This window comes from Haemaphysalis longicornis, unplaced genomic scaffold (assembly GCF_048455015.1).
Source record: "Haemaphysalis longicornis isolate Haplotype H1 unplaced genomic scaffold, Haemaphysalis longicornis Haplotype H1 scaffold_2, whole genome shotgun sequence".
Taxonomy (NCBI): domain Eukaryota; kingdom Metazoa; phylum Arthropoda; class Arachnida; order Ixodida; family Ixodidae; genus Haemaphysalis; species Haemaphysalis longicornis.
Genome location: NW_027526295.1, coordinates 103768754 through 103788503, shown reverse-complemented (window position 1 = coordinate 103788503; position 19750 = coordinate 103768754).

Below are 19750 nucleotides of genomic sequence, written 5' to 3'. Positions count from 1 at the left end.
ACTTTAGAGGCGGGGTTTTTGTGATCAAAAACCGAGTGTTGTGCATTGTTTAAGGTCGGTCAGAGATCAGGAGATCTGAGAGATCAGGTCGATCGAGAGGCGAGGCGAGTCTCGCATGTTGCGGGCTCGGTTCAATGTTGAGTGGCTAATACATGCCCTGTACATAGTTGTACTTGTAAATAAACTGTAAATATTCCTTGAAAAGTCAGTCGTCTGCTACGTGCCCTCGACCAACGAGCCATCTATCGTCGACTACGACATCATCGAAGAGCGATCGATCCACATCAACGTCCATCGTCACATCGTCGTCATTGACAACTGGTGCCGTGACCAGGATCGGTCGAGATGGCTTTCGGCGGACGACGGGGCGGCTACTTCAAGGAGGGGGAGACATCCCAGTGAGAGGCCCCAGGGAGCGGAGTCTCCACGGCTGCGGCAGAACCCGGGGTTCAGCGAAGGAGAGTCCGAGAGTTCGAGCAGAGCTCGGGACGGGAGAGAGAGTTGCAACGGGAGCGGAGTCTCCGCGGCTGCGGCAGCAACCGGCGTCATCGAACGAGACGTTCGAGCGTTCGAGCTGAGACTCAACGGAGCGACAGGTTGGTGCGAGGCTTCGGGGGCGACGCTACGACCGGCCGGCGAGAAGCGAGCGGCAGCACCCGGCGTCGTCGAACGAGACGTTCGAGCGTTCGAGCTGAGACTCAACGGAGCGACAGATTGGTGCGAGGCTACGGGAGCGACGCTACGACCGGCCGTCGAGAGGCGAGCGGCAGCACCGGCAACGCCACGCGGGACACGGAGGGAACACAGGTGGGCCCTGATTTGTTTCCTCCGGTTTCATGATGGCACCCACCACACGATCCCAGGAGCAACAGGGGGAAACCCTAGAGGTTGACGAATCAAATTCTTCTAATCGCACAGATTTGAGCGATCCGTCAGTGGTGGCAGGGCAACAGGCAGTAGCGAGCGGCGGTACCAACGACGCCGACAAAATGATCGAGGCACTGAAGCTGCAGATTGAACTTGAAAGATTAAGGCAGCAGAACGGTAGCATGGACAGCGGCAATAGGCCAAATTTGAAGGGATGGGCAGATTCACTACGAGCAGTCCTTGCGCCGATGCCGGAATCCGATGAGATCGTGCCCGCATGGTTCCGCAGCGCTGAGAACATGATCCGTACTTGGGATATTCCTAATGAGGCTGCAGGATCAATCATTGTCCCGTTCCTAAATGAAAGGAGCCGGGCGCTCATTGCAAACAAGTCGGATGGTCGAAGGCTTTTGTTGAGGAAGTCCGCGATGTCATTTTAGAGGAACTAAAAATGACTCCCGAAGAATACAAACGCAGGCTCTACGGTTGCAAAAAGGGAAATGAGACGTGGGGCCAGTTTGTTACTAAGCTTGAAGGGCTGTTAGATTACTACTTGCGAAGCCGCAACGTGCGTTCTCTCGAAGAGCTGCGATCTCTGCTCGTAGCAGATCGGGTAAAACAGCTGATGAATGACGAACTACGTTCGTTCATTCTTCAGCATGAAACGAAGGATTGGTTGAAACCGAAGGAGGTTGCATCGCTTGCGGAGAAATTTGAAGACAGCAGGCCGAAGCATCGCGTGGTAAACCAGCGGAGCGGTGACTCGAACGGGGCACGCGAGGGAAGTCAGCGGGAGTTCGCAGACAAAAACAAGAGAGGCGAGTTGAGAAACCCTCCGAAGTGTTTCAGCTGCGGCCGAATTGGTCACATGCAGTGGAGCTGCCCGCAGGAGAGGAGAGGAGAACCGCCTCCGGAGCGACCGAATAAACCGCCTTCTTCGAAACTAACCGCGAGGGCACACTGTGACCCGGGGGGCGTGTTGGAGTGTGGAGTGAGCAAGGGGGTGCAGGTATCTAAGCTGACATGGATCGAGCTAACCTCTGGGAAGACCCCGTTTAGAGCCCTTTTGGACTCTGGGGCAGAGATAACAGTTGTGAGAAGGGACCTGATTCCAGACGCCGTAAGTGAGAAGGGGTCGGGGAAACTAACGATGCGTGGGGCATTTGGGCATGCGGTAGAGGCAGACCTCATGTACGTTCCTTTGAGCTTGAGTACCGGTGAGGGTAGCGTGAACCCGCAGTTGGTAACGCTTTGCGCGGTGACTAACGAGTTGGCGGAAGGGGTGGACGCGATCCTTACACCCGACCTTTACGATGAGCTCAGGCAGGCCAAGAAAGAAGCCGATGATCTAGCCGCTAGGATTGTACAGGCTGAGAAAGACATGGCACAGCGGGAAAGTGTGGGGCATGTGAAAATCACCCTAGAGCCCGAGGAACGCGAGCGCAATGAAGAAAGCGGAGAAATAGCGCAGGTTGCCGCAGTCGACACACTGCCACGGGAGAATGAGGCTGAGGTGAGGAGAGCATTTGTGATAGAGCAAAGGGACGACAGTTCGCTGTCACAAACGTGGGAGCAGGCGCGAACGGGAACACATGGGATTGTGATAGAAGATGGCCTTCTCTTTCACCTGGAGGCGATCGATGGTAGACGGTGTAAGCAGCTTGTTCTCCCGGAGTCGCGCCGCAAGGAAGTACTTGTACTAGCGCATGACAGGCCATGTGGCGGGCATTTCTCGCAAAAGAAAACAAAACAGCGGATCCGGAGCGCGTTTTTCTGGCCGAACCTGGCGGGAGACGTTAAGAAATATTGTCAGTCTTGCCATTCATGCCAGATGTTCTCTAACCGGAGGATAACGGATCGAGTTCCGATAACCCCTTTGACAAGACCGCAAGAACCGTTCGAAGTGGTCTATCTGGACTGTATCGGTCCAATCGAACCGACTTCAGCGCGTGGGCACAGGTATGCCCTGTGCCTCATAGACCTGTGCACCAGGTGGCCCGAGGTTATTCCGCTCCGCTCTTTGACAGCCCAGGCGACGTGCCAGGCGCTCCTTGAAGTGTTTTCGCGGTTTGGTACCCCACAGCTGATCTGCTGCGATCAAGGTACAAATTTCACCGCTACACTGACAAGGGAGCTCGCTGAACGTTTGGGAATCAGGATGCGATTTTCGACACCGGAACATCCACAAAGCAATGGCATAGTGGAAAGGTGGAAAAGGCACAAGTAAGATACTTGAGGTGTTGCGTGAGGCAAACCATTTGACGAGCGAGCAAGCCGAGGAGCTTGGCCGAGTCATCATGCGATATGAAGAGGCGTTTTCCGAAAAACCAGGCAGGTGCGCGCTAGGTGAACATAAGATCAGAATAGTGCCCGGTGGAGTACCCGGAAAGGCGTACCCATATAGAGTCCCAGTGGCACTTCGACCTGAGGTTGACCGACAGATTGATGAGCTTAGGGAGTGGGACCTGGTGTATCCCGTAGCTAGTAGCTGCGCGCACCCGATTGTGTGTGTAGCCAAGAAAGACGGCTCCGTCAGGCTATGCATTGATTATCGTCAGCTGAATGCTGTCTCGGAGGTTGACAACTTCCCGATGGGAAACGTCACGGAGTTGCTGTTCGAGGTAGCCAGGGCTCGGTACGTGACGATTTTGGATATGACACGGGGGTACTGGCAGATACCGGTAGAGGAGAGCTCCCAGAGATACACCGCTTTTGCAACACCTAAGGGGTTGTTCGCTTGGAAGGTGATGCCATATGGGCTTCGCAATTCGGCCGCCACATTTCAGCGCGTCATGAATGAAACCCTGCAGGAGCATAGAGGGTATGCCTGTGCATACATTGACGATGTGGCAGTGTATTCCGAAACGTGGCAGGAGCACCTCGAGCACATTGACGCGGTCCTAGCGACTATTGCTGGGGTTGGGTTCACCGTTAATCCTGCTAAATGCAAATTTGCAGAGTCAAAGGTCCGGTACCTCGGTCATGTGGTCGGATCGGGTACTCATTCCCCCGACCCGGAGAGGGTGGAGGCCATTTTGCAACTTAAGGCACCGGTAACCAAAAAGGACCTGCGTAGTGCGCTAGGGTTATTTAACTATTACCGCGACTACATCCCCTCCTACTCGGAAATGGTGCTTCCATTGACCGATCTGACTAACCGCCGAGTACCAAATGCGATTCCTTGGAACGAGGAGGCAGAGAGTGCATTCAACGCGGTCAAACATGCATTGAGCAGCTTGCCTACGCTAACTGTACCCGAGGTGGGTAAAGAGTTTATTTTAACAACTGATGCGTCTGAGATGGCGGTTGGAGCATGCCTAGCGCAGGAGACCGACGGGGAAGAAAGGCCCATTGCGTTTCTCAGTAGGAAGCTCACTCCCCAGCAGGCAAAGTGGTCAGCCATTGAGAGAGAGGCGTTTGCGGTCGTGTGGGCACTTGGTCGTTTGGATACATGGCTATTCGGCGCGAAGGTGAAAGTAGTGACTGATCATAATCCGTTGACGTACCTGACGCGCTCTACGTCGTCAAGCGCTCGCCTAACCCGCTGGAGTCTGGCCCTGCAGAAATATGATCTGCAGTTCTCTCACATAAAAGGGTCGTTAAACAAATGTGCTGATGCCCTGTCAAGGTTGGAGAGCTATAATTGAGAGCCGCGTGATGGCGAAGCTCAGGGGAGATCTGTCCGAATAAAGCGGGAAATCTTAAACCTAGGGTGGGGCCTTCAATGCCCGTTGGCAGTAAAAGTGTGGTGACCGCCTTCATGGAGCATGGAATGTACAAGTGGGGCCCACCTTGTGAATGTGTGGAGCTGTGGGCACTGGACCGTTTGAACGGTGTGTGTTGTGGTTTGTGAAAACATTCTTGTGCGCGTGCGCGAAGAGACGATGAGAACGTTATCCAGTGTTGTAGGAGCGCCTGTGTTATTGCGGGAGTATGTGCTGTGTGTTGTTGTTTACACCATCCGTAGTATTGGTTGCCTCTACTGTATCAAGGGAGCACGCCACGGTTGTAATGTAGCCTGCGTATTCAGTGGTGTTGTTGCCCTCATTGGGGGTTTATGTTGTAGCACGTGCTATGAGTGATTGTTTTTTTTCGTTCTTGTGAAATGGGGTTTCTTAAACCGCGGCAAAAGTTTATGTTGTCCGTACAGCAAGTGTACGGACAACATTCTTGGTGGGGAGGTGTTATGTTCGAGCACCCTTTTTAATTGGCAAAGATCGCCAGCTGCTCGTTTTACGGTCGTTCGTTTTTCTTTTCCCGCCTTTTTGGGACGAGGAGATGAATGGGCAGAGCGGAACGCGACGATGGGGAAGCGTTTTCTTCGTGTAGTCGGGGGGGGGCGCATGAGGCAGGTTCCGAGAAGTGGCGCGCCTGGCGCTCCCGCTCATTGTTGTAAGGATGCCGGGGACGCTGGAAGTCGGCCCGGCGCCGTGACCGCAGCCTTGAATGGGTACTGCGCCGCCTCGCAGAGCAGCGCTGCAGAGGGTGCAGCCGGAGCGCGCTGGCGACGAGGGTCCAACCGCACGGTGAAACAAAGTGTCAAAGTAATGGCCGGGAGCGAGGGGGTCAAGATTTATAAGTGTGTGTGTCGCTACTGTCTCCGGCGGACGGGCAACTAACTCTGCTGCCTTTGGTTTCAGGAATCGTTAAGAGCCGAAAAGTCAGAATGCCAAACGCGCACTGTGTTCGGGACGTGGCGGCAGTAAATTACGGGTTCTTAAGACCCGGGGACAGCACTGCCGCCTTTGTCCTTTGCTTCCCTGCTCCGGTACGCATTTCGTCAAACGTCCATGTCCAGCCACCCCATAGAGGGCTAGGCTGTAGAACACGGGTTCGCACTCGTGGCGCAGCGGGGTTTCCGTGAACCGTCATCTTCGCGGAAGTCGAGTGTCAGACGCGGTAGATTCCCTGCTCAGTCACAGAAAAGGGAAATTTATGACCTTAAAGGCTTCGGCGTGGTAAGAGACACGCGTTCTTCAAAACGGCTTGTTTACCGCTCGACCGGGTTTGTGCCGTTCTATAGTGCTCCATTTTGGTTTGTTTGTTGCTTGAACCCGGGTGGAGAGAGAGCGTTGGGTCGCGTGAGTGGGAATGAATGTATCCGTGATTGGGTGTAATTGTGGCCAATGAGTGCTGATTTTGAACCATTTTGGGAGGGATTTTCACTCTTTCTTAAACGCCCACTTTAGAGGCGGGTTTTGTGTGATCAAAAACCGAGTGTTGTGCATTGTTTAAGGTCGGTCAGAGATCAGGAGATCTGAGAGATCAGGTCGATCGAGAGGCGAGGCGAGTCTCGCATGTTGCGGGCTCGGTTCAATGTTGAGTGGCTAATACATGCCCTGTACATAGTTGTACTTGTAAATAAACTGTAAATATTCCTTGAAAAGTCAGTCGTCTGCTACGTGCCCTCGACCAACGAGCCATCTATCGTCGACTACGACATCATCGAAGAGCGATCGATCCACATCAACGTCCATCGTCACATCGTCGTCATTGACAACTGGTGGCATTTTGCCCGTTAGTTACATTAACACCCCCTCGTGATCACGTTCGGCTTAACACGCCTCGTTTGTCCCTCTGCGGAAATCTTGGTGAATTAACGTGTATGTTCGAGAGGAGGAGCGCACCGCACCGCAGCGCACCGCAGCTGCGAAGCGCCGACCGGAGTGAAGGGAGAGGAGGCGCAGTCACGTGAGAGAATGCAGAACTAGCGGGTTTGTAGTATCACGTGTACACCACGCAGTTATCAAGCCGCTATAACGCCGCTGAGTCGCCAACGCACGCCGCTGACGACGTACTTTGAATGCGTTAAAGATATAAGGCGCGTTACTAACACTGATATCAACGTCCCCTCTCAGCCACCGACATGGACGGTCATGTCGAGAGAAAGCTCCCCACGAGTAGGCGACGCACTCGCGTCGGACCGGTTTCCCCGGGACCCGCCGGCACCGTCCGCCTCAGCTGCCTACCGAACCCTACTGCCGCCGCTTCCCACCGGAAAGATGTCCGAAAACTCCCTGTTTCTGCATGGAGACCCGTCTGCACGGCCTTTCAGAGTGGAAGATTTCGCGTCCACACTTCGTGACATCACGGACCTACAGAAGATCGAATGCCTCGGTCCCTTTCAGTTTAATCACCTATGGATGGTGACATTCGCATCTGAAGCGGACATGGAGGAGCTGGCAGCACGCACGGAGATCACAGTGAAAGGTAGGCGGTGCCTTGTGATCAACCCCAACCGCCGAGAAATCGCGGTAAGGGTGCACTGGGTACCGCCAAAAGTCCCAGACGAGCTGCTCATCCGGCAGTTCGAACGTTTTGGCCGAGTGCAAAGAGTGGTTCGTGAGGGGTGGCAGAAATCCGGCCTCACGCACATGACCGGCACCACGAGGATCTTCCACGTGATTCCCTCAACCCCGACATCCCTGGAGGCGATCCCCCATCAGGCGACTCTCAACGGTTGCCCCATTCTAATCGAGGTGCCCGGACGGCCGTCGCTCTGCCTCCGTTGCTACCACACCGGACACTATCGGAAAAACTGCTCAACTCCATGGTGCCGCGCGTGCCGCGCTTACGGGCATGACGAGACTAACTGCACGCAGTCGTACGCGTCCAGAGCGAAGCAGAGAACGCCCACGAGGAATCTCGAGGAGTACATGGACGCCGATGACATGGCGGCGATGATGAGCACCGAGAGACCTGAGGAAGCCGCTCACCCACCAACCCCTCTCCAGGCATCATCGCACGTGCCTTCGCCTCCAGTCAACACCGACGTTCCGGCGCAAGAAGCAGGCCAGCTACACGAGGCAGAGGGGAAGAGAGAAGAGAAGAGCGAAGACAACGAGACGTCCGGCCTCCGACCCTCAGTCAGCTCTGAGCCCAACGCGCACGCCGAGAGAGGGAACGGAAACGAGCCGCACCGCCCCCCACCCCTCGCAGCCGGGATTACCGCCGACAGGACGGTGGGAACAAAAGGGACAGAGGAGAATCCGCCTCTTTCACAACCCCACTGCGCATGCGCAATCCCCTAGCGGCCAAGTCCCTAAGCAGTCCAGTAGGGGCAGCAGACGACATTCCCCACAGCTCCCGCACAAGCGGGAAGGGGTCGTGGTTGTATTTACATCGTTTGATTTTTTGTGTGCGCTCGTTGTGCGCGGAACAATGCCCACAACTTGTGCTGCGTTCCGCTGTAACTCGGAGTGCCGAAAAGGGAACGGTGCCGGCTTCTATCGCTTCCCGTCGGCCGCACGCGATCGGCTACGGCGGCTTGCGTCGCTCGCGTCGGCTCGGGTGATGGGAACTGTAGGCTTAGCATCCTGGCGGATATTTGATCGCTGCTATCTGTGCAACTGCGAATGACAATCCGCAACACAACTTTTCACTACACTATCATACCCTTTCTCGCATGTGGAACTCTATTTAAGTTATAACTGCCGTTTGAGCGATCGGTGACCAAGACATCTGCGTAGCCTGTTTCGATGCTTCCGCGCAGGTATCGCCATCTCTCGGCTGCTCGGCGCACCGCGCGCCGCGGCGAGCGGTCAGCGTAGGCTTGCATCGCGGCAGATATATCTGATCGCCGCTTTTAAAATAAGCCCTGACAACAATCCCTAGCACAATTTTTCACCACACTAACACCTACTTTCTCGCATGTGGAACTTTTTAGCGATCAGATTGATTCAGAAGAGCAGCGACAAGCGCGGTTGCTACCGTGGTCTGCGCCGGTTCGAGCCGCTGAGTGTGCCGAGCTGGCAGGCGCGGCCGGCGTGCGCGCAGACTGTTTCCGAAGGCAGAAAACGCTTCACGATTGCTTGCTTTATCCATTTCTTGCGAACAAACGCGCAGAATCTACAAATTCAGCTCAGCGATCGTCGTAGTTGACCATGGTGCAAAAACTGTGGGCGGAGCGACGCCGACGACGCATCTCATGCGCGCATCGGGCCGTCTCAAATTCACGCGTACGATTAGTGGCGACAGTCGTAACGATCAGTCGCATGCGAATCGCGTGTACCAATCGTACATGTGTCCAGCGCTTAAAGGCATTTTGCGAACTGCCGGCCTTTGTTGAACTGGCGATAGCACTTCATGCCAGACGACTCCAAGTACTGCTCGAGCTGCCACTCGGACGGCACACGGATCTGTCCGAGATTTCTCTGCCAGCCCTCATTCAGTGATAAGAAGCCGCCTGGTATTATGTGATGACCAGGGGCTGTCGTCTTAAGGCGTTAAAACACCAACACAGAAGAAAAACTTCGGCTGCTCCTCGCCGTAATGTGGGATTGCCGTGCATACAACGAGAACGCAGCCGGAGGAAACGCCGGCAAACCCTACGGCTTCAACTTCCGCTAGGCACGCTAGGTGGCAGCACACCGCAATGAAAGAGGCGGATGCCAGCAGCGTCGACGACGTTCGCCCCCTTCCCCCCGAGGCGACCGGCAGGCAGAAGGAACCTCAACGAGGCCGCCCTAACACCAGGAAGCAAGTGGCCCCTTCCCAAACGCCTTGCAAGGAAAAGGAGGAGACGCCAGCGATTCCCGGCGCGAGTAGAGAAATGGTCAGCGACGGGGCCCACGAGAGCGGCGCGCCCCGTGAACTCAAGGAAACGGTCGCGGAGCGGGGTGGCGAAGCTTCCCTGACCAACGCCAAGCCACAGAACAGGGAGGATTTTAGAGAAGCAAAGGTCTAGCTTTGCCTGTAGTGCCAGAAAAAGCGTAGTGGCGGCGTCGTGAACTACCCAGTACGCCCGCTTGATGGCGCTGTAAACACGGCTTTGTAAACATGGCGGATGCTTTTTGCACAGGCCGCTTGAGCTCCTTAATAACATGGCTGCCCTCGCACGGCGGCCGCCGGCTCGCTGCTCCACGGCCGGACTCGACTCTCCTCCTCCCGCGCGCGAAAGGGGCGTCGAGTCCGGCCGTGGCTGCTCCTGCTGGCTCCTGGCTGGCACGCTGGTCGCGTGTTTACTTGCGCCGCGCTAGTGAAGTGATGTTACGCCAGGTGACCAGATGGCCTCGACTGGCACAGACCACAGTGAGCAGCAAGTGAGAACAAATCGTTTATTGACATCCGCAAGTTTACAGAGGCCAGGACATCATTTCATTTCGATCGCTGCAATTGTACGTCGCTTTCGTGACAACATTTTTTTTTTTGCCATAACAACTCGTTCACTTGCGCTAAGATTTCGAACGAAGGGCACAAATGAAGTATTGACGGCGACAACGGTTTCCTTTGCACCGTCTTTCTAGCGGAGTGCATAACACTCACCTTCTGTTTGAAGAATCGAATATTCTGGCCTCGACAGCTGCCTTCCGATGCGGAATTTCCCACATTTGTCATTCCACAAGCACTCAATTCTCGTGTTTTGCCAGTCCTCTCAACAACTGATGGACGCAAAAGCACATAACAGCAATAACAGTCACGAAACCGGTGCTCCGCGCACATTGAAACGGTCGGCCGTTGCAGCGGTTTCAATTTGAATTGGCGGCTTTGTGGTTGCGAATTCAGAAACAAGGTGGTGCACCAGTCGGCTGTTCGTAAAAAGTTGCGTACATTTTTGCTCAACGGATGTTTGATGCGGAACTTGTTAATAGTATTTTTAAATAACACATTGTAAGCGAACTGTGTGGGCTCTTTGAGTCACGGAATGAATGTTTTGTATTCTATACCAAAAGTAACATTTTGCCTGCGCCGTCTGGTGGGCTTGATGGTCGAAAACAGCGCTTTAGGTTGGTCAAGGTTGGTCACGTGGGGCGTCGATTTTTACGCCGCCTATAGGGAAGACAGGGAACGTCCAAGCTTGCGAGCCCTGGCCAAGCCCGCGGCGGACGGCGAGCAGCGGAGTGAGGACGCGAAACCCGCCGACGTTGAGGGGGAGGAGGCGGCCCTCCTGAACGACCAGCCAGGAGGGACCAGCTGTGACGACGCGGACGACGAGCTCCCGACGAAGGCCGCCGCAGCATCGCGCAAACCCGATAACATCACGGGAGTTGAGACGCGGCGGAAGGCACGCGAGAAACACGGTGGTGCAGTCACCAACAAACCGAGCCAGGGAGATACCGGGTCAACGACCGCTGGGGGAAGCTCGACTAAGGGACGGACTTGACGTCCTGACCGGTAAGCGCTTTTCACACCATGGCATCACACCAGAACGCAGTCACGCTTGCCACTTTAAATGTGGTAAGTCTAACCTCACAGAAAAGGAAACATTGGCTAGTTGACCTCCTGAATGAAAAAAAAATAGATGTGGCCTTTTTACAGGAAACCAAAATTGCCTCTCGAGAGGACGCTCATAATTTTGTACGATATTTCGGCCACCAGTTTTGGTGTTTTTACACCCTCACACCCACTCGAGCGGGTGGTACCGCAATTCTAATCCGGAAACACGAATTCTTAACAGTAATCGACTGCGAGCTGGCGAAGGACGGACGCTTTTGCTCCGTCGACGTCCTGGTGGGAGGGGAGCTTACACGCTTTGTGTGCGTCTATGCGCCTAACGATACGCAGGCGCGGACCGACTTCTTCTCTTCTATTCGGGACATCCTAGTGGTTCCGGGTCGTGTTTTCCTAGCGGGCGACTTTAACTGCGTTGTAAACGCCAGCGACAGAGCAGGTGCTAAGGGTGTAGTGGATGCGTCGGCGCGGATTTTGAAAGCGGTCCTTCGAGAGGGCGACCTGGCCGACGTGGCCCTTCAGCGTGGGTGGTCAACCACCCGCTTCACTAGATGGCGAGGCACGTCACAGGCCCGCCTTGACCGGGTTTACTTGACGGGGGACGCGTTGCCATTAGTGATCGATTACGCCGTCACTCCTGTCGCGTTCTCGGACCACGGCTTGGTGACATGTACCATCCGAGCTGAGCGTGAATTCAGAAAAAAAGCCGGCAGCCGTTGGCTGATGAACCCCACGGTCCTCGAACACGCGTCCTTCGTCGATCGCGTAAGAGGTGAAATTGAAGCAATGAGCACTGCACCCATTGATGGAGCTGCGTGGGAGCGCTTCAAACAGCACGTCAAAGATGCAGCAATCACGATCGGGCGACAGGAGGCGAGAGACAGAAGGGCGAAAGTAAATCGACTGGTGGAGTGCCTGCGCTCCCTCGTAGAAGCGGACGAGGAGAGGCCGGGGGAATTCTCTGAAGACATTCGTAACGTGAAAGACGACATCCGCACTGAGCTCGAAAAACGGTATTGGGGGGCTCTTGTGCGGAGCAGGGAGCAACGAGTGGAGTCCGAGGCACAACCATCGAAGCTTTTCGGCGCCTTCGAACGAGCAAAGACCGCCACTAAAAGAATTCCCGAGGTGAACCACGCCGGTGGTCTTGCTAGTGGGAGCGAGGAGGTGGAGGCGGCCTTCAGTGAATACTACGCAAGGCTGTTTTCCCCGCACGCTCATCTTGAGGCTCCTCCACCGGAAGTCACAGGCGCGCTGCCAACGGTTGCAGAGGACGTAAAGGCCACAATAAACGAACCCATATCGGTAGAAGAGGTCAAGCGCGCGATCAAGAAACTCTCAAAGAATAAGTCACCGGGGCCTGACGGCATAATCTCGGAATTCTATCAGGTGTTTCGTGAAGAGATCAGCCCGGTATTGGCGGCGGTCTTTGAAAACATCAAAAGCACAAAACTGCTACCACCCTCCATGCGGAGCAGTAACTTAGTACTCATTCCCAAAAAAACCTACCATAACACGCCACCCAACGTGGAAGACTTCAGGCCTATCAGTCTTCTTTCCACCGACTATAAAATCCTAGCCCGCATCCTGGCCCAACGCCTCGAGACAGCCCTCAGTAGTGTCGTGGGTCCTCACCAGACATGCGGGTTTAAGGGACGCTCCATCAACACCAACCTGCACCGCATGCGGACCATCTGTGAGGTGGCGGAATCAGGCATTCACCCCTTAGCTGTCCTACAACTCGACCTTAAAAAGGCCTTCGACCAGGTTGACCACACCTTCCTGTTCACGCTCCTCGGTCAATGTGGGGTAGGGGATACAATGGTCGAGTGGATAAAAATCTGCTACACCGCCATCACCACCAGCATCATCATAAACGGGGAGGTGGGGGCGCCCATCGACATCGGAAGGTCAGTCAGGCAGGGCTGCCCTATGTCCCCGATCCTTTTCGCATTGTATATTGAACCACTTTGCAGGATGGCAATAGCGTCCAAGTCAACCAAAGGCTTGGTTCTCGGCGACGAAGAGCTCAAGGTGTTGGCCTATGCGGACGACGTTGCGTTTGTGTGCTCCTCGAGAGAGCAGGCAGGGGAGGTCGTCGCACTGGCTGAGGCATTTTGTCGATTCTCGGGGGCCCAACTCAATCTTTTGAAGTCAGAGGGCGCATGGCTAGGGGAATGGCCCACCAAACCACAACAACTCTACGGAGTTCGATGGAGGGAGGCCATCACCCGCTACCTCGGGGTAAACCTAGAAAACCGCACAGCCACCGCCCCCAGGTGGCAGACGAAACTGGCAGCTGCTGGAAGGAACTTGGAACCCTGGAGAGCGCGACATATTGCCCTCTTCTCTAGGGCACATGTCTGCAACGCCGTGGTATACCCAGCCATCTTGTACGCGGCCCGAGTCTCGACCATTGACGCAGGCTCAGTGGCCAAGTTACATCGGTTGTTCGCTGTTTTTGTCTGGCGATCCACGTATGAGCCCATACGCCGCACCAACGTTTTCTGGAGCGCTGAAGCCGGGGGGCTTGGGCTCGTTAATGTAGAGCTTAAACTAACCGTGCAACGATTTTTGTACTTCCGAGATCACCGAGATGGCTTCCTCCAGGCGGCAGTGCAAAATGTAGGCGCTTTGCACCTCGCCCCTTGGCTCGCAACAACAGCGGAGCTCCTAAGTGGTGCCCGTGCAACAGGTTTTTACAGAGAAGTGGCGGGGGCGGTGGCCTTCTTACAGGAGCGATTCTCGTGGGAATACCTCTGCTCAGTGAAACCAAGGAAGCTGTATTGGGACCTCGTAGAGCAGACCCTCCCACCGCCCATGTACCGCCTGCCACCCCTTGGTCGGCCGAAAAGTGACGTCCTGCGGCGAGTACGGAAGCTCCCTATCCCGACCGGCTCGAAGGACTTTTTCTTCCGCTTTCACACGTGTATACTGCCTACCAAAGCAAGACAAGAGGAACGCGGGTTTTTTTTGCCGGGAGGAGCCAACTGTCTGCTGTGCGGAGGGAGGGAAACGGCCGAGCACGTATTCATGGACTGTAACACGGCGTTCTACTTCTGGGATGAGCTGCAGTGCTCCTTCAACACGCGCTGGAGAATCACTTGGACAAATCTGAAGTTCCTAGACGCGGCCTCGGAACGCCCGCTCCTTCGCGACTGTGTCCACGTAATAGGGCTTCACTCGCTATGGAGGGCGAGAGTCGACGCCGTCGAATGTACTGAACGCCCCCGACCGGCGTGGCGACACTTCGTCCAAAAGGCACAATGGGCAATTGCCGCCCTCGACGGGGATGAGGCAGACTCCGAGCTACGCGACCCACTGGATCGGGGAACGCGAGCACTCATGGATTTCAAGTCACAACAGCAGAGGAGATGGGACGCAATTTGAGGGCTAGCCCCGGGTAACGCTGGTGCCCAGTTATACCAAGAAATGGCTTTACCCAAGAGCTCTATTTTCTCCCTTCCCTCTATCCCGTTCACTTCAAACTTTGTGCAGTGACACAGTAGCCCTGTTGGCAATCTCTCTTACTTAAGTTTCACAAACGCTCTGTGACTTCGCGGGCAATACTCCCCGATTGGCTTACAGTTACTTGCCAAAGCATTCTGACCCTCTCCTCGCATGATAGCCGATCGCCTCATTTTTATGTTTAAGTGAAGCCATGTTCTGATGTGCTCGGAAACCACTGTAATCACTGCATACGGCTCTGTATATATTTGTAAATAAAGTTATTGTTATAAAAAAAAAAAGTCGCGTCCGTGGCTTAGTCGGTAGAGCGTCGCGCTGCGGCCGCAAAGTCCGCAGATCGAAACCTGGCGCCGGATGCTGATTTCTTTTTATATAGTGTAGTGGCCTGGCTGGCGCGCCGAGAGAGGGTGTTGCGAGCTGGAGAGTAGTAAAGGGGCTTTAGGAGAGTAGGCGAGGGGGGAGAGGAGGCGCTATGCGAGCGCGACGATTCAGGCTCGCTTAAGAAGTGCATTCGCACTTATTCCTGGCCAATCTCCCACGTGGGTATGTGCCATGTCAGCGGCCAGGCAGCGCGCGCCCATCTCCCCCCGTTGCTAAGGAAGACGAAAAGCGCGCGCACCCGCAGCTGTTGCTATGCGGACGGCGGAAGGTTCGGGGTCGCTTATTCGCACTTAAAATAAATTCACTGAAATGGAGCAGGATATCCCTACAAACATCCTGTAAAATACATTACTTATGATGCTGCAACAGTCTGCACTTAAAATAAATTCACTGAAATGGAGCAGGATATCCCTACAAACATCCTGTAAAATACATTACTTATGATGCTGCAACAATGTCTGTTTTTCGAACTTATTGAAGTTCGGCAAATACGTTGCTAAAGACGGTGATAAAATATCTTCATATTTTTCGAACAATTCATCCACAGGATCCGGCTTACAGTTGTCGGTTTAACCGATCGTTTTAAAAGGTGCCAGAATATTTTACAGACTATAGTGGAAAATACACAATCCGGTGGCGTTTTTCTGGCGGTAAAAGTTCCATAGTATGCTTTCGTCTTGTGTACTAAATGTTACGGCGAGGTCGTCCACCACCAACAAGCGGTCACGCTATTTCATCCGGCCGTTGTTAACTCAATTGCTGCCGTGGTTTCATTCGTACAATTACGTGGCAGTACGGCATCTCCTGTTGCATTCACACATTCGATAAGGTCCGTAGTTCCTGCTCCTTCCCTTTCCGACGATTTCGTCACCTCGGTAGTGGAAGAGACTTCAGAACTTTTAGTGATGGGACTAACAGTGTGCAGGATTTTAACCTCTCTTTCAGTGATCGGACTGACAGTGGGTAGGCTTTCATCGTCGCTATCAACAAGAGTGTAGGCCGTTGTAGCTCCATATTGGTTGATGGTGTAGAGCACTGTGGTGCACAGCGCAGCCGTGGCGAGGACGGCGAGGGTGAGGCACACACTTTGCACCCACCTGATGCAGTTCGCCCACCGAGTCCTCAGTCCTGATTGGCGGCGGAGCTCGGACGTTCCAAGGTAGCGCTCAAGTATGATGATTTGACTGACTACCGATTGCTGACATGAAAAGAGTCGTGACCCCTGGGGCTGTGAGAGGTCAGTCTCTCGAGTCGTCCTATAATCTTCCTGACGCTTACCGGGGACGTCGCAATCGAAAGATAGTCGCCTGGTTTGTTTCAGCTGCTTCCTCTCCAAGGCGGGCTTATCCCCTTCTCGGTCGTTCTCTGCTGCGTCGGCTGCGTGGTCGATGACGCTACATTGTCGTCCACGCAAATCAAATGAGTCTTTCGCCATCCTTCGCGTTTCACGCTCGGATCATCGATGAGCTCTTGTTGTGACTTAATTCGCGGTGACAGCGCCTCCGGCCGAGAACTCCGGTCCGGTGGGGAGCGGACCAGAGGTGACCACACACGGTGTGGAGCGCTTTTGAGGATGGATCGTCGTCGTTTCTTCAAAGCTCGAATGGCATCATTTGTTTTTGAATGGCTGTTGCGCCAGTCAGGCGGTTTCTTGACTGGGTGCTTCCTCGGTTTTCTATTCTCTAAAAGGCCGGGTGGGCTCAGCTGACCCTTGTAGACGTGGCCTCGCGCAGTCAGCTGTTCTTGCGCCGGAATGGGCTGCAGTTCGCCGACCAGTCCTTCCTTCTGCCTGTGCCCTTGTGGGAGCGGCCCTTTCGGACCACCTCCGGACCTTCGGCCTGCAACTCGGGACTAGTTTTGAAGAATTACTTCGGGGGACGCCGAGCCTTCCGAGAGATCACTTTTGTGCGCCTCGGCTGTGGCTCTTCTTCCTCCTTGCATCTTGGCCAATCGTGGTTAATTACATAAATTGTTCTTAACGGGAATACGATTGAATGAATCTTTGCAAGGCCAATTTCATTGTTATGATAGCAATAGTGCAAGTTGGATCTTGTAAATGTAAAATATCAACAAAGGGAAAGGAAAGTAGTTATCGACCGATTAGTGAATGTCCATCATAACAGAACTTGAACTCGTAGGTGAAGATCCTGGAGGGTATGTAATGCAGCTGTGTGAACTGTGCCATGATTTGACTTTTTTTAATTGCGAGAGATTGCCCTACGGGATAACAATTAGGTTTAATGATACCATATTGCACCTGTTTCACGCAAAAATATAAAAGAGCGGTACTTGGGTCTGCCATATGGACCCTGTACCTGGCAGGTGTTGTATTCGGCCGTTTGTTTGCTTATCCTTCGTTTCAAGATACAAGTTGTACTTGATGTTGCTGTAATGCTGTCCAGTATTTGAGGGCTTGTAGCTCTATCTAGCTGTCTATTTTTTACACCTTTTATTCTCGGCCCTCGCGTCGTGTACTTTATGTAAAATGCGAATAAAGACAAACAAACAGTGCGGACCAAGCTCGCCAACGTTGGCCCCCAAAACGGAGGTTGTAGGTGTGCACGCAGACTCCCAGGACCGTCGCACGGTCATAAGCTGCACATTGATGGTGATAAGCTCCTGTGCGCAACCTGGAGCTCGCGCTGCACCAACGAGCTGATTTCCTCCGGTCGCCAAGAAGCGCCGTGCGAAGGCCCTGCGGACCACTCGGCCGTTCAGAAAACATCCACCCAGGAGCACGGCAGCTCCCAACGGACGGCCCTGTGCCTGTACAACACCCAGACCTTGGGGCGTTTGATGTACGCGCTGCCAGTAGCCGCCCTGCGGTAACCAAAGCGGCGTCATCTAGCCGGAGACCACCACAAGAGCATCAATACCTCCCTGGACCGGCCTCGGAACGCGCAGTTCCTCAGGACACTGGCCAAGGCGGGGTTGTGGGCCCTCAAGATAACGTCGTAGCAGCAGGCCCCTGGCGTTAAAACAAAGAGGATTCCTTTGACTGTAGCGGCTGCGCATAAACGGGAAATCGTGCATGGGCTTCATGCTTCCTATCTACAAGCAGGTAGATGGAGCACGTGGCCCCTGTAGACGGAAGACCCCTCGGTCAGTCCCCTTCCCAGCCGTCCAAGGTGCACCTGGAAATCCCGGGCCGGTCTTGTGGAGCAAGCGGCGGAAGCCCCACTGCGGGATGCTGCAGCTGGCTCTGGCCGTCGTCTGGGGTGACCTGGAGGCAGAGGTCGGCAAACTCACTCATGAGTCCACTCACTCAGACTCATTTGGACTCAAACTCACGCGTGAGTTTGAGTTTGAGTGAGCGCGAGGCTAGTGTGGCATGGTGAGTTTGAGCTTGAGTGAGTTTGAGCCGAGTGATCACGACTGAGTTTGAGTCCGATTGAGTTTGAGTCCATTTTGAGTTCTGAGTACATTTTGAGTTTGAGTCCATTTTGAGTTCTGAGTACATTTTGAGTTTGAGTCCATTTTGAGTTCTGAGTACATTTCGAGTTTGAGTCCATTTTGAGTTCTGAGTACATTTTGAGTTTGAGTCCATTTTGAGTTCTGAGTACATTTTGAGTTTGAGTCCATTTTGAGTTCTGAGTACAATTTGAGTTTGAGTCCATTTTGAGTTCTGAGTACATTTTGAGTTTGAGTCCATTTTGAGTTCTGAGTACACTTTGAGTTTGAGTCCATTTTGAGTTCTGAGTACATTTTGAGTTTGAGTCCATTTTGAGGTTGAGTTCATTTTGAGTTCTGAGTACAATTTGAGTTTGAGCTCATTTTGAGTTCTGAGTACATTTTGAGTTTGAGTCCATTTTGAGTTTGAGTCCATTTTGAGTTCTGAGTACATTTTGAGTTTGAGTCCATTTTGAGTTCTGAGTACATTTTGAGTTTGAGCACATTTTGAGTTTGATTACATATTGAGTTTTGAGTACATTTTGAGTTCTGAGTAAATAGGAGTTTTAAGTCCATTTGGAGTTTGAGTACATATGAGTAGCCTAGCAGGCAGCTATGGTTGGCTGTTAAGTTTCATGCGTCACTGTGGGCTCGGAATTCAAGTTACCTGCGGGTATGGCACCAATCGCGATCTGCATGATCGGTTGGGAGGGAGGTGGTGTCTGATTTTTTTTAGTTTCTTGTTGAATTTTTATGGCCATAAGCACTTGCTGTATACCTAATTTTCGCGGCTGGGCGCGTGAGTGATAATTGACTGGTGAGGTCATAAAAAAGGGTTGTCTTAACTTTTCCTCCTGACGGATACACTAAGAGCGTGGGAAAGGGTGGTGGGAAAGCACATGGCGGCTCTGGCGTGCTGGTTGTTCGCCTGCTACTGTTAACGGCTTGATATACTAGGGGTCACAAAGGAAGAGGTGAGAGCCGGGGGGAAATGGGGGCGTGGGCTGTCCTTTCTACTGTTTCAAATGAATTAGCTGAATTGACTGGGCAGCGCCCCTTAAGACAGAATAATGACCACATTAGATTGGGTGAAAAGTGAACCTGATGAGGCTAAGGCGTGTAAGGTATCAAATGAAAGGTCCGGATTAACGGAATCACGCGGGGTAAATAAAAAAATGCTTCCTGACTGTAGTCATCAGGCAGTCATAATGAGTCATAGATTGGGTTAAAATTCAAAATGACGCCGCGAGGGCATGTGGGGAATCAAATTCAAGGTCTCGATGTGGGGAATCATTCGGGACGAACATGAGATATGGATATATCATGACGTAGTCATGGTAAATCAAAGATTCGGTTAAAATTCAGGTTCATGACGCTAGGGCATATCAAATTAAAGGTCTCGATGAGGGTAATCACGTGCTTCATGATTATTATCATGACATAGTCAAAATGGGTCATAAATTAGGTTAAAATT